The 15968-nt window shown below is 40.2% G+C and overlaps 1 protein-coding gene across 4 annotated transcripts in view; it reads right to left on the bottom strand.

The window, feature by feature from the left end:
- Window positions 1-15968, bottom strand: part of LOC109421739 (uncharacterized) — a 118472-nt gene that overhangs the window by 72328 nt on the left and 30176 nt on the right. The gene's annotated exons all lie outside the window — the stretch shown is intronic.

A 15968-nucleotide genomic window follows, 5' to 3' on the forward strand; every position in this document is an offset into this window, starting at 1 on the left:
GTTTATAACACATTGTGTTATGACGATATGAAATTTTTCTATTTATTTTGTTATAAACTAGATGCGGGATGATATTAAAATAACTAAAATTGTAACAAGAAGTACACCGGTCTAATCAAAATAATAACCTATTTTGTAATAATCAGAACAAAATTATAATACAATATGATATAAATTTTAGCTTCAAGAAAACTAGTTTCTATCATATTTTGATACAATTGTAAAAAATGATGATCTGAATGTCAAAGAATCAGAACTAAATTATTTTACAATGACTTATTGAACAACATTTATAACATAATATGATACAATTGAGCTATAATATTTTTTAACACCAATGATGTTAAACATGATTATATCACAATGAGTTATACATATCATAGTTTGTTATAATTATGTTATATTTTTGTTAGAATCTTCTAGTCGGGTAGCCATGTATAACTGAGATGAATAGGTGAGAAAGTGGCTAAGTTGTAGTAGCAAGTGCCTTAAATATGTAGGTCCTCCTGCCCAAATGGTCCCAGACCCGAAATCTTTAAGTTTATTTACGAGTTTATAAGCATCCTACAGGGTGCGGCAGGAAAAATGCGAAAACTTCAAGGTGCTATCACAAGCTAAATACGGGATAAGGTAGAAGCTTCAGTTTTGGCCAGCCCGGAGTTTTGACCATAGTGCGGTATTTAGGCTGTTGCGATCTAAATCGACATAAATTTATTGTTCACTAGTGGATCCTAATATAATATGATGATTACAGCTGTGATTTTGATTGAGAACTGGGAGAAAAAAAAATTTCCTTCAAAAATCAGCTCCCATATGTCTATTTTGACCAGGGTGCTTCTAATTTGGCCACTCCCATAGGAAATACACGTGATTGGCCAAAATAAAAACGAAAGTTGAAAATATGGCCAAAACTGCGGCAGTGCTTCTATTTTGGCCAGTGCCACTTTTAATACAAAAATCAAGTAATAGCTTGATTTTTGCATTTTTCTAATAAATTATACATTGAAACCTTCCATTTCACACATTGGTAGTTTTCGTAGGATTATTGGTTATTTTTATAAAAATTATTTTCCATAGACATGCCAAAACCGGTGTCCGTACCCTATATATGAACCCTTATTCCTATGAAAAAAAAAATCATCAAATTCTGAGAACCTTCGTACCAATTTGTACGATAATAAAAAAAAATCCCCTTCAGTGTCAGGCGCCGACTTCTTCAGGTCAGTGACCAAAATGGATTTTTTAAAATATGTAACTTTTCAGAAAATTAACCTGTTAGAGATCATTGAACGTTAAAACATAGATTAGCTAACGTCAAATGGACGAAAATGAAGTTTGAAGTTGAAAAACACTTTCGCATTTTTATTTCCTGCCGCATACTGTACAGACAGCATGCTCGGTATCGCTGAATCAATTTCGAGTTATCGCGCGACAATAATGACATTGTCGCAATCCGCATTTGTTGTGACAATCCTTCCAGTGCGACATAACTTTGTCTCACTTGAACAAAATATGATAAAGATCGTAATCCGCGCGTTTGAAGATTTTAAAACGTTGCATTGCGATTTCAGCGTAACAAAAACTAACTTTGGTCTGTCTCAAGAGCAAATTTATGTGTCTCTGACAGATTTTGGGCCGCTGAATCCGAATCCGGGCTCAGATTTGCTCCAGCACGTCACAATTTTGAGCTATACCTCAATTTATAGGGCAAAATATGCGATTTTGGACTTTTTTTGACTGCAAGCCATTAAGCATGGATATATATTTTTTAAGTAATCAAAAGGTAAATTGGTCAATTAACATCTATATTAACGACTCATGCAAAATATTTCGTTTTACAAAATCGAATTTGATAGTTTTAAAAGATTTCTGTAAGGTACAATATTTCCCATACAAGCCACCCTCCAAAAGTTGCATGCAAGTTTACATACTAACTTAAAATGCTTAAATCTATCAAATTTGATCAAATATACAATTCCTAATTGAGTCCTGATTCATTTTTATTTTCCATACTATCGCTTCAGTTTGCAAATTTTGGGTAGAAACTGTATTAATATTCTGCAATAGATCATTTATCATTGGGAAATCTGAAAAATACTGCTTAAGATCAAATTAGCTTTTCACATTTCCATCTGCGATATCCAGAAATCGAAAGATCTGAAAATTACTGCTCAAGATCAAAATCAGTTCTTTCACACATTCATCTATAACATCCAAAAATTGTAAGATCCTAAAACTACTATTCAAGATCAAAATTAGTTCTTTCACATACTCATCTACAACATGGCGGGACCAAACCAACACAACTACCATGAGTCGCAAACACCTTGGAAAACGTAGAACTTGATGCTCTTGTTCCCTCCTATTTTCAGATATGAGTCACTGCTCATAAATTCCAAGGTCATAAGTTCGATTTTGGTCGCGGCCATATGTATTTTTTTTCACTCTAATCCATCTGTCAGATCACTATTTGATATTGGTTTGATGTGCTACAGCCCAGATCTCCCCAGATATTAGTCTGATCTTATAATATCAAAATGAGATAGTATTCTGTTCTTCGCCATACTAATTTTTGATCTTAGTTTTGATCTTTTATCTCTTATGTCAAATAAACCAATTGCTAATTTTGATCTTGAGTACTTCACTGAGGAATATCAGATGATGATATTGTTATGATTTTTACTTCTACTCGGGTAGGGCGGGATCCAGATCCAGAGCTTGATGTGGCGAATTCGTCTCGCCGTTGGTTTGCCTGTGGGTTTCTCATCGCTTCCTGTATCGCTTCGGCTACCTTTCCAAGGGTCTCCATACCTTGTTTCCAACGCTTCTCCTTTTCGGATTCCGCTTCAGACTTACGTTGAGCACATAGTGGGTGAGGTGCGATGCAAAGAGATAAGAGATCGGATAAGCGTCGAAGCACACTGCCCATGATCGCATATCAGTCCCATATTTGCTGGGTTTCCTATTCATATGGGACAATTATGCGATCATAGGCAGCACACTCTGTGGAAACTATATGCAGAACGCATGAACCGTACATAGTAGATGAGTTGCGATGAGTGCGGAGATGCGATGGAGCTGCTTCGACGCATGCGAACGCAAGAGAACGCTTGTCGGGTATGGATTTTATGATTGCGCTCGTTGTGTATGTAAAGTAATGCGGATTTAATGTTTTGGGAATGCTAGTAGGTAATATAAAATGCGTTAATATGTTGTTGTTTCTAAACATAACTCAATGCTTTTCACATGACTTGCATTTTGATGGACCAGACGTAATAAAAATTTATCATACTGTCTATCGATCGCCATGTAAAATAACATATTCTTTGCATATAAAATAATATTCCATCAAATCGTTTAAGTTTTTTTTACAGCATAATTTTGTTATTATATGTGTTTAAAAAAACATTTTATTTTCTCTGTTCGGGATTTAAATCAAGTGATCAATGTTTGATATGGTCGTTTGTTCAGTGCATGTTATTCATGTGCAAGTTAGAAAGTTTAAGGTTTTATGGTATTCAACTTAATTGCAAAAAGGATTCTGGTTGAAAGGTTCTGTTTTTTTCTTTGTCAGGCAAAACTAGATCCCTTAACGAAAAGAGTGTGACATCGATTTCGATTGATACTCTTTTACCTAATACATATAGGGTGCGTGTACCAATTATGGCACTACTTAAGGAAAGCTATTTATATAAAAATAACGAGAACTCCAACGAATGTCATCAACAAGTTAAAAGACAGTTTAGTTTCCATACTTTACAGGAAAAATATAGAAATGGAGCCAAAACTACTTTTAGTATTTATTACAGCGTGTGCCAATGATAGGAACCCTGTACCAGTTATGGTTACATTTTTTAACTTCGGTTCCTTTTCGCACTATTTGTATGCATTCCTTATGGGGTTAGCCATGATACCCAAGCAACAGACATGTTATATAAAAGTTACGACAGCGCAAGTTTTGGTTGTATAGAAGTTTATTTTACGTTATTCCAACACAATGTTAGAATTACGTAAAATAAACTTCTATACAACCAAAACTTGCGCTGTCGTAACTGTATTATAACATGTGTGTTGCTTGGGTAGGTACACTATGGCGAAAAAGGGTGCAAGGAAGTCGAAATTTTAAGGAAAATGATTTATTTCTACCATGATTTGAGGAAAATGTGAAGTTTAAATGAGTGCGACTGTCTTTTGTGAACGTGATCTATTGTTCACAAATTTTTTCTTGTTGATTTACATTGTTAAAGGGTGAATTTTAACTATGGCGAATAATTGGTACTATAGCCATAATTGGTACACTTACCCAATGATGAATATTGTGTACTTATTAGAGATATCTTTTCTCGTAGATATCGCCGAAAATTTTGTAATAAAAAAACCTATACCCCTAAATAATACATACTTGCCGAATTTTTGTTTTTTTTTGCCGAGGTCAGCACAATCAAGTAATTTTTTAATACCGAAAATCAGTATAACAGTCTCATATTGATTTAAATTGAAATCAACACTCAGATAGCCCAGTCCGGAAAGTAAAAATATGTGTATTAGACCTGTTCACTTTTTTTGACCCACCCGTGTCACATCAAATTATCAATCCACATGCAAAAACAAGCCTTCAGTTCAAAAATGAGCCAAATTGATAAAAGTTTAAAGGTGTATCAAATCGATTTTATGTTTTGTCGAGCATTTCCACGAAAATGTACTCCAATACCCAGAAAATTGCTCCGAAACGGTACCGAAAATACCGTTAAAATATAGTTAGAACAATACTCTACAACTTTGCCTAACACACTACGGTGTTTAAATTGCGTATTTCAAAGTTATTCAACAATTTTCGTTAAAAAATCACGAAAAAATGCAATATTTTTACGATTTCTCATGTAAAAGTCATGTAATTTTACATTGTTTTACGTGACTAATTTAATGAGCTATTGCTCCTATGTGTTACGAACATTTCGTCCATACATCATTTTCATTGACTAATTATCAAAAGTTTGCCACGTTGATACTAAAAATTGTACAGAGTTGCCAGCACAAAATAAAACAAAGTTACCCATGATTAAAACGTCATTACACTTCTTTGTCTCATCTGCATCAGTTTCAAATTGGTGCAGATGGTTGAGCATGAGATTGTCGATTCGAAGATTCAAGGTTCCAGTCCTCGATCCTGCTATAAGTTAATGAAACTACGCACTGCATCTCATTGCAATTTAGCATCATAGCCTTGTTTCGAAACCGTAGAGTGCATAGTAAGAATGAAGTTTCCCTTCATCGTGTAGTTGTGTTGATTTGTGGGTAGATAGATAACAAGTAAGCTCCTCCCACAGTTGTCAAAAAAATGTTGCATCCAGAAGCAGTTCCATCATCGTATTGAATTGGTTTAGCTAAATTGATCGTTATCAAACAGATGCTCAATATTTCGCCCAGCTCATCTCGTCGACACGATTTGTTGTCAACAAGTAAACTAAATATCTAGCTAGTCCTGGAATGGGCTTATTTGGCAGGTCCCGATAATTATTATTTGGGAGATTGCGTGTAAGTCATGGCAGATTCATTCGAAAGAAATAAAGTTTATTATGAACTTGAGCTTGAACCTGGGACCTTCTGATACGCAGGCTCGAGCCTTATCATCTGCACCATTTCTGATACTTTAATCGAAAGACATTAGAATACGATGGCATGACGTCGTAAACATGGGTAACTTTGTTTTAATTCGTGCTGGTAACTTTGTCAATGAAAACGAATTCCTACACAAAAACGATGTATGGACGAAATGTTCGTTACACAAATGAATAATAGCTAATTAAGTTAGTCACGTAAAATAATGTAAAATTACATGAAAATTACAAAAAATATAAAAAATTACATGACTTTTATATTTTTTCGTGATTTTTTAACTAAAATTGTTGAATAACTTCGAAATACGCAATTTAAACACCGTAGTGTCTTCGGCAAAGTTGTAGAGTATTGTTCTAACTATATCCTAACGGTATCTCTGGCAGCTTTTCGGAGCAATATTGTGAATTTCTGAGTAAATTTCTCTGAAATCGGCTAAAAAAACACAAAATCGATTTGATACACCTTTAAATCTTTATCAATTTGGCTCAATTTTGGACTGAAGACTTGTTTGTGGATTGATAATTTGATGTGACACGGAGAATCGGAGAAAAAAAGTTTCATAGTGAGCAGGTCTAATGTGTATACATAAAGGCATCGCTCACTCGGGTATAATTACATTTTATACATTCTTTTCTCAAATAAATAATTCAATCATCTTAATATTGTACAGTTACACCAGATTTTTTTTTGAACTGGTCGGTTTTTGCTATTGCAACAGGATCAAAACTGACTAAGTTATAGCAAAAAAACAACGGCCCGCGCAAAACAAAAAGCGGGTGCATTTTATCTTTCCGCTCTTATAGATGAAGCGATCATTTCACTATCATCCAAAGAAGCGCTTCAACATACAAGCGACTTCATCGATCAAATCACGCGAGTCGTTGATGCGCACGAAATAGGCGAAAAAGGATGTGAAAACAACATGCGCACCCTCATTGAAAACCTCATGCACTATGGCCTATCAAACATCCCTCTTCTCATCTCATAACTGATCGCATCCGATCGCATCTCACCTTACCCACTATGGTCACAGCCTTACGTTGCTCCACTTTTGTTCATTCCGTGGGCTGTTCATCTAATTCTTCCTCCTCTAGTTCGTCCTCCGGTGGTTGCTGAACTTCCGATACCGTTCTTTCTCCAGCCACGATTGCAGCATATGAACTTGACTTGTTCTCCTTCTTCTTTTTTTTTTTTTTTGCCTTTCTCGTACACCAAGGTGTACCGAAAGGCTATATGTTCACTCCAAAAACGAAAATTTGATAGAGCCTCCGGAGGGGTCAAGTCTTATATACCAATCGACTCAGCTCGACGAATTGAGGTGATGTCTGTGTGTGTGTATGTGTGTGTGTATGTGTGTGTGTGTGTGTGTGTATGTGTGTGTACAAAAAAACTCACATCACTTTTTGGCAGTAAACCTTAACCGATTTTATTGACCGACGGTTCATTCGACGCGGAATCTGGTCCCATTGTTTCCTATTGAAAATGGTTCAGATCGGTCCAGCCGTTCCGGAGTTATGGCCATTTAGGTGTTCCGGACCGGTACCCCAGGAAGGGGCCAGATATGAAAACGTTACAAACCCATCCATGCGGCACATCAAACTACGGCATTTTCGATAACTTGATGAATGGTAAGCAGAAAAATAGTCTCAGACCATATCTGAACCGGTAGTGTCCCGGAACCGGTTCCGGGTGTCCCGCCGGAAGTGACCAAACATAAAAGTGAACTAAACCCATGCATGCGACATATCAAACCGCGGCTTTTTCGATAACGTGGTGAACAGTAAGCAGGAAAACATTCTCAGACCATATCGGAACCGGTAGTGTTCCGGAACCGGTTGCAAATGTTCCGCCGGAAGTGGCCAAGTATTAAAGTTAACCAAACCCATGCATGCAACATATCAAATAGTGTCTTTTTTGATATCCTGATGAACAGTAAGCAGGATAATATTCTCAGACCATATCTGAACCAGTTGTGTCCCGGAACCGGTTCCAGGTGTCCCGTCGGAAGTGGCCAAATATAAAATTGAAATAAAACCATGCATGTGACATATCAAACCACAGCATTTTCGATAACCTGATGAACAGTTAGCAGGAAAGCATTCTCAGACCATATCGGAACCGGTTCCAGATGTTCCGCCGGAAGTGGCATAGTATAAAAGTTAATCAAACCCATGCAAGGGACATATCAAATCGTGGCTATTTTGATATCCTGATGAACAGTAAGCAGGAAAATATTTTCAGAACATATCTGAATCGGTTGTGATCCAGAACCGGTTCCGAGTGTCCCGCCGGAAATGGCCAAATATAAAAGGGAACCAAACCCATGCAAGCGACACATCAAATCGCGGATTTTAAAGCATCTTGATTCAACAAAAAAAAAGTTTCCGGCCATATTGGGGACAACCGGTAGTGTTCCGCAACCGATTACGGTTGCCCCATCGGAAGTGGTCAAATGTAAAGGAGAACCAAACCCATAAATTCGACACATTTAATTACTCTTTAGGAAAGCTGATGAACGGTTAACAAAAAAAAATCATAGACCATACTTTGGAAAACCAATAGTGTGCCGAAACCGGTTCCAGGTGCCCCGACGGAAGTGGTCAAATGTAGAAAAAAAAACCCAAATTAATCCACCTAGAGGTGATAGTGCCTTTCTCGTCGTATATGTTCTCACGATCTTTCCGTCGACGTAAGTCAAAGTGTTCCTGATATTTTTTTTTTTAATACAAACATTTTATCAAAGCCATCATTGAATTGACTTAAAACTTATTGATGGCACATACTCCGACGTTGTGTTCAGTGTAAAAGCAGAGCTGAATAATATCAGATTTCTCAGTTGACTGCTTGAGTACCTTCACTAACATTGGGAGCTGATCAATATCAAGACGATGCTAACAAGCTAAGATATAACTTTTTACACATTCACAGATCACTTTGCGGTCTTCGATAAAGTTTTTTTTTTTTGCACATTCTAGGTTATATTTTATTGACCGTTAAAAACAAGAACGTAGTGAGTATAGTGAGACGTCTGTTTGTATGTGGGTTTGATATGTCAATATTTTGTTCTCTTACACATATTTATCGCTTGCATTGATTTTATTTACTTTCGTAGTTCCGGCGAAGCATCAAACGCTGGTTGTGCAACCCTACCAATAGTCTCTAATGTGGTATGAGCCTATTTTCTAGTTAACCGTTCCTCAGGTTATTAAAAAAGCCGTGATGTGATGTGTCGCATGGTACATTTGGTTACTTTCCGGAACTGGTCCGGAGCACCACCGGTTCTCCCAAATATAGTCTGAGGCAATATCATTAGGTTACCCAAAAAAAAAAACACGATTTGATTTATCTTATGCATGGGTACAAATCACTTTTACATTTGACCACTTCCAGTGGGACACTCAGAACTAGTTTCGGGACACTACCGGTTGTCTAAAATATGGTCTGAGGCTATGTTCTTACGAATCGATCATCGTGTTATCAAAAAAGGGTCTCCAGTTGGCCTAGTGGTTAAGGCTATGAATCGCCAATCCGGAAACGGCGGGTTTGATTCCCGTTCCGGTCGGGAACATTTTCTCGACTTCCTGAGCATAGTGTATCATTGAACTTGCCTCACAATATAAAAATTCATACAATGGCGGGCAAAGAAAACCCTTCAATTACTAACTGTGGAAGTGCTCTAAAGAACACTAAGTAGCTGATGAACGGTTAACAAAAAAAAATCATAGACCATACTTTGGAAAACCAATAGTGTGCCGAAACCGGTTCCAGGTGCCCCGACGGAAGTGGTCAAATGTAGAAAAAAAAAAACCAAACGCATACACGCAGCACACTAAATAACGGCTTCTTCGATAACGCGAAGAACGGTCAGCAAGAAAATAGTCTCAGGTCAGTAGTGTTCCGGAACCAGATTCGAGTGCCTCGCCGGAACTGGCGAAATGCACGAATGAACCAAACCCATACATGCATTACATCAATTTGCGACTTTTTAGGAGAACTGATTAATAATTTGCATGAAACAAGTCTAAGACCATATCAGGGACAATCAGTAAGTGATAAAATGTGAACCGAAAGTTGTAAATGTGAAATTGAATCAAATCCATGCGTGTCGTACCATAAAACCACGCTGATTCGACAATGATTGCTGTCAAATTACCTGTGTAAACTTTCAATTCGATAAACTAACTCTATTTTAGTTTTGTTTAGATTGTATGATTTGTTTTTGAACACAAATCTTACAGATATTGTGGTGGTGCTTGTACATTTTACGATTGTTGGCTTCCGAGGTTCACTGCGGTTGATCACCAAACGGATCAGGTGTCGGAATGCACCAAATTAGAACTTTCGGAAGTAGCAGCTGCACGAGGAGCCGCTGCGGGTGTATGTAACATCACAATATCGTATTATTCGTATTTACAGTGTATTACACTGAGACATTTGATCATTTTTTTAATTCAACAAATTTCGAATGAGCGGGGTACAAGTTAAAAAGTGTCTTATTAAAGAGTGATGAATACGCGGGGTTTGACAGTACATCAAATAGCAGCTTTTTGATAACTTCTTCTTCTTCTTTATAGCTCGACGTTCGCATTGGAACTTGGCCTGCCTCTCTTCTACTTAGTGTTCTTTAGAGCACTTCCACAGTTAGTAATTGAAGGGTTTTCTTTGCCCGCCATTGTATGAATTTTTATATTGTGAGGCAAGTTCAATGATACACTATGCTCAGGAAGTCGAGAAAATGTTCCCGACCGGAACGGGAATCAAACCCGCCGTTTCCGGATTGGCGATTCATAGCCTTAACCACTAGGCCAACTGGAGACCCTTTTTTGATAACACGATGATCGATTCGTAAGAACATAGCCTCAGACCATATTTTAGACAACCGGTAGTGTCCCGAAACTAGTTCTGAGTGTCCCACTGGAAGTGGTCAAATGTAAAAGTGATTTGTACCCATGCATAAGATAAATCAAATCGTGGTTTTTTTTTTTGGGTAACCTAATGATATTGCCTCAGACTATATTTGGGAGAACCGGTGGTGCTCCGGACCTGTTCCGGAAAGTAACCAAATGTACCATGCGACACATCACATCACGGCTTTTTTAATAACCTGAGGAACGGTTAACTAGAAAATAGGCTCATACCACATTAGAGACTATTGGTAGGGTTGCACAACCAGCGTTTGATGCTTCGCCGGAACTACGAAATACATACATACATTTATTTGTTCAACATCATTAAGACAAGACATAATCAACAATAGTACGCCACAATACTCGGTTTGTGGCTGCCGCTCTCCATCCTCGGTCGCGCCCAATGCTCGCCAAGTCACGCTCCACCTGGTCCGCCCATCGTGCTCTCTGCGCTCCACGCCTTCTTGTGCCAACCGGATCCGTTGCAAACACCAGCTTTGCAGGGTTGTTGTCCGGCATTCTTGCAACATGCCCTGCCCACCGTATCCTTCCGGCTTTGGCCACCTTCTGAATGCTGGGTTCGCCGTAAAGTGCAGCGAGCTCGTGGTTCATCCTTCTCCGCCACACACCGTTCTCCTGCACACCGCCGAAGATCGTTCTTAGCACGCGTCGCTCGAAAACTCCGAGTGCTTGTAGGTCCTCCTCGAGCATGGTCCATGTCTCGTGCCCGTAGAGGATCACCGGTCTTATTAGCGTTTTGTACATGGTGCATTTGGTGCGTGGGTGAATCTTTTTCGACCGCAGTTTCTTCTGGAGCCCGTAGTAGGCCCGACTTCCGCTGATGATGCGCCTCCGAATTTCACGGCTCACGTTGTTGTCAGCCGTCAGTAAGGATCCGAGGTAGACGAATTCCTCCACCACCTCGAAACTATCCCCGTCTATCGTAACATTACTACCCAGACGGATCCGGTCGTGTTCGGTTCCGCCTACCAGCATGTACTTTGTTTTTGAAGCATTCACCACCAGTCCGACCTTTGCTGCTTCGCGTTTCAGGCGGGTGTACAGTTCTGCCACCGTTCCAAATGTTCTAGCGATAATGTCCATGTCGTCCGCAAAGCACACAAATTGACCGGATTTTGTGAAAATCGTTCCCCGGCTGTTGAGCCCGGCTCGTCGCATCACACCTTCCAGCGCGATGTTGAAGAGTAGACATGAGAGTCCGTCACCTTGTCGCAGTCCCCGGCGAGATACGAATGAACTGGATAGTTCACCCGAAACTCTTACGCAGTTTTGCACACCGTCCATCGTTGCTTTAATCAGTCTAGTCAGCTTCCCAGGAAAGCCGTTTTCGTCCATGATTCTCCATAGCTCTGCGCGGTCGATACTATCGTATGCCGCTTTGAAGTCGATGAACAGGTGGTGCGATGGGACCTGGTATTCACGGCATTTCTGGAGGATTTGCCGTACGGTAAAGATCTGGTCCGTTGTCGACCGGCCGTCGATGAAGCCGGCTTGATAACTTCCCACGAACTCATTTGTTTTAGGTGACAGACGGCGGAAGATGATCTGGGATAGCACTTTGTAGGCAGCATTCAAAATAGTGATCGCCCTGAAGTTCTCACATTCCAAATGGTCGCCTTTCTTGTGAATGGGGCAGATTACCCCTTCCTTCCACTCCTCCGGTAGCTGTTCGGTTTCCCAGATCCTGACTATTAGCCGATGCAGACAGGCGGCCAACTTTTCTGGGCCCATCTTGATGAGTTCAGCTGCGATACCATCCTTACCAGCTGCTTTGTTGGTTTTGAGCTGGTGAATGGCATCCTTAACTTCCCTCAGCGTGGGAGTTGGATCATTTCCGTCCTCCGCTGCACTGGCGTCGTCGTTCCTTCCGTTGCCGTGGGCTCCCGTGCCTACGTTCTCCACGCCGTTCAGGTGCTGATCGAAGTGCTGCTTCCACCTTTCGATCACCTGACGTCCGTCCGTCAAGAGGCCTCCGTCTTTATCCCTGCATATTTCGGCTCGCGGCACGAAGCCGTTGCGGGATGCGTTGAGCTTCTGATAGAACTTCCGTGTTTCTTGGGAACGGCACAGCAGTTCCATTTCTTCACACTCCGCTTCTTCCAGGGGGCGCTTTTTCTCCCGAAAGAGGCGGGTCTGCTGTTTCCGCTTCTGTTTGTAACGTTCCACGTTCTGTCGAGTCCCTTGCTGCAGCATTACCGCCCTCGCTGCGTTCTTCTCCTCCAGAACCGTTCTGCACTCTTCGTCGAACCATTCGTTCCGTCGATTCCGTTCCACGTACCCGATGGTGCTCTCGGCTGCGTCGTTGATGGCTGCTTTCACTGTACTCCAGCAGTCCTCTAGAGGGGCCTCATCGAGCTCGCCCTCGTCTGGCAACGCGGCTTCGAGATTCTGCGCGTATGCTGAGGCGACATCCGGTTGCTTCAGTCGCTCTAGGTTGTACCGTGGCGGTCGCCGGTACCGTACATTGTTGATGACGGAGAGTTTTGGGCGCAGTTTGACCATCACCAGATAGTGGTCGGAGTCGATGTTGGCGCCACGATAGGTCCTGACGTCGATAATGTCGGAGAAGTGCCGTCCGTCAATCAGAACGTGGTCGATTTGAGATTCCGTCTGCTGTGGTGATCTCCAGGTGTAACGATAAGGGAGGCTGTGTTGGAAAAAGGTGCTACGTATGGCCATATTTTTGGAGGCGGCGAAATCAATGAGTCGTAGGCCGTTTTCGTTCGTTTGCTGGTGGGCGCTAAACTTACCAATCGTCGGTCTGAATTCCTCCTCCTGGCCTACCTGAGCGTTCAAATCTCCTATGATGATCTTGACGTCGTGGCTTGGGCAGCGGTCGTACTCGCGTTCGAGCTGCGCGTAAAATGCGTCCTTGTCATCATCAGTACTTCCGGAGTGTGGGCTGTGCACGTTTATTATGCTAAAGTTGAAGAATCGGCCCTTGATCCTCAACCTGCACATTCTTTCGTCGATCGGCCACCAACCGATCACGCGCCTCTGCATATCACCCATCACGATGAAAGCTGTTCCCAGCTACGAAACTACGGAACTACGAAAGTAAATAAAATCAATGCAAGCGATAAATATGTGTAAGAGAACAAAATATTGACATATCAAACCCACATACAAACAGGCGTCTCACTATACTCACTACGTTCTTGTTTTTAACGGTCAATAAAATATAACCTAGAATGTGCAAAAAAAAAACTTTATCGAAGACCGCAAAGTGATCTGTGAATGTGTAAAAAGTTATATCTTAGCTTGTTAGTATCGTCTTGATATTGATCAGCTCCCAATGTTAGTGAAGGTACTCAAGCAGTCAACTGAGAAATCTGATATTATTCAGCTCTGCTTTTACACTGAACACAACGTCGGAGTATGTGCCATCAATAAGTTTTAAGTCAATTCAATGATGGCTTTGATAAAATGTTTGTATTAAAAAAAAAAATATCAGGAACACTTTGACTTACGTCGACGGAAAGATCGTGAGAACATATACGACGAGAAAGGCACTATCACCTCTAGGTGGATTAATTTGGGTTTTTCTTTGTTGTTCCGGGGCTGTCGCTGAGGCAAAACGTCTCGTCGATGTCCAACTCCGTGACACAAAAAGCACGTGTCTTTTAAACCTTCGTAAAATATCCTTCCTTTGTAGTTACCGACAAAAACAATCTTAAAAAATCGTAATATAAACTAGACCAACATGAGAAAAGGGCGCAACAACCATTGCACGCCTCAGCTTGTTCTGTCCCTCTTGGGCGTATTTCAATTTATTCATGCAAACTTCTCCCGTTATCAGGTAGAAGAGAGTGTGGTCTACCTGTTACTGGCCAGAGATTTAATGAATAATGGGATATACGCTCAGGAGAAACAGGAGAAACAGAAATTCGCAATGGCTGTTACGCCCTTTTAAAATGTTAGTCTTTCTAGAGCACTGAGAATTATTCTCAGAGCTCTAGAAATTCAAAAAATAGGTGAAGACCCAAATGTTTTAAGAGGATACCGAAAAATGTCATAGCACGTTTGAAGATTTTAGGAAAGATTCTGAAAAATGCCGTAAATACACTAATTTTACTAAACAATAAAAAAAACCAAAAAAGACGTTCCATAGAGGTTGCTGATGATTGAAATCTGTCTCCTGATGAAAACATATGTGAGCCAGAAAGAAACAGATTTCAATCATCAGCAACCTCTATGTTTTGACCTACATAAATATGAGCTTTTTCCTTTTGTTTCGGCTCAAGGGCCTGCGGAGCACATCAGAAAAGTTCACGGCACTCCAGGGCCGGGGCTAGTTCATAATCGGGATCCACAGCTTTACCACTTCACTTCCAAAGGAAGAACTCCAGGGTTGTTACGAGAAGGGTGGAAAAAAATCCGCGCCAAATCCGCGCGAGCTAAATTTGAATCCGCGCCAAATCCGCGCGATACTGGAAATAAATTCGCGCCAAATCCGCGAGAGCGTGAAGGTATTTTTTTTCTTTCTTCACGTTATTGAAGAAATCCATTAAATCCATTAAACTGGAATGGACTGCTGGATGAAGAATAAACTTTTGATTCGTAAATCAACGCAACTCATGCTTTCTGAAAGTGAGTTTGAAGACGTTTCGGCAAAACTTTCGTTATTTTTTTTTCAAAAACATTTCTTAACCCTAAAAGGGATACCTTCATGGCCTCAGTTTCGTCACCTCGCTGAGTGTGTTCCATCAAAGACGAGCTCTGAAAGACGCCTGGGGTCCAATGGACCCCAGGTATCCCTTTTAGGGTTAAAGATCCATTGGGCGATTTTTGAAAAGAATTTTCTATACAAAATCTCAGGAGAAACATCCCAAGAACTAGGAAAAGAATTCCAAAAAAAAAAAAAATTATAAGAAACTGAAAAAAAAATCTTTGAAATAAACAGAATATAACTTTCTTGGCTTTCTTTAAGTATTACTGAATATTTTTGGAGACAGTAACCCGAACAATTTTTTTAAATAATTTTTTGAAACCAGTATGAATTTGAGAAGGATACTCATGAAAAATTCTCATAAGATCACTTCGAATATTTTTTGAGTAATGTCTTAGTAGTTCTTGAATGAATCTTCAGTGAGGAATTTTCCAAGGAGAATACTTGGCAAAACCTGAGAAAACGTCCCTTAAAATGAGTAATCTTATTTTATTTTATTGATGCACAAGGGGGTCATGGGGCCAAGTCTCCAATGCAAGTCCAAGAACTCACATCGTCCATAATATACCGTGGAATTTGGGAGTAGGTATTGCAACCTCTTTAGCCATGTGGCTTTAAAGTTTTGCGTGGCCTTAAGGATGAGGAAAGGTGGGAGATTGATTTTGCGAATTGAGCTGTAAAAGAATGTGTGAACTAGCATAAACAGCTCTTCTTGTGATTCTTGATCTTGTGTCTTCAATATTAGAAGCTTG

This window comes from Aedes albopictus, chromosome 3 (assembly GCF_035046485.1).
Source record: "Aedes albopictus strain Foshan chromosome 3, AalbF5, whole genome shotgun sequence".
In the NCBI taxonomy this organism is placed as follows: domain Eukaryota; kingdom Metazoa; phylum Arthropoda; class Insecta; order Diptera; family Culicidae; genus Aedes; species Aedes albopictus.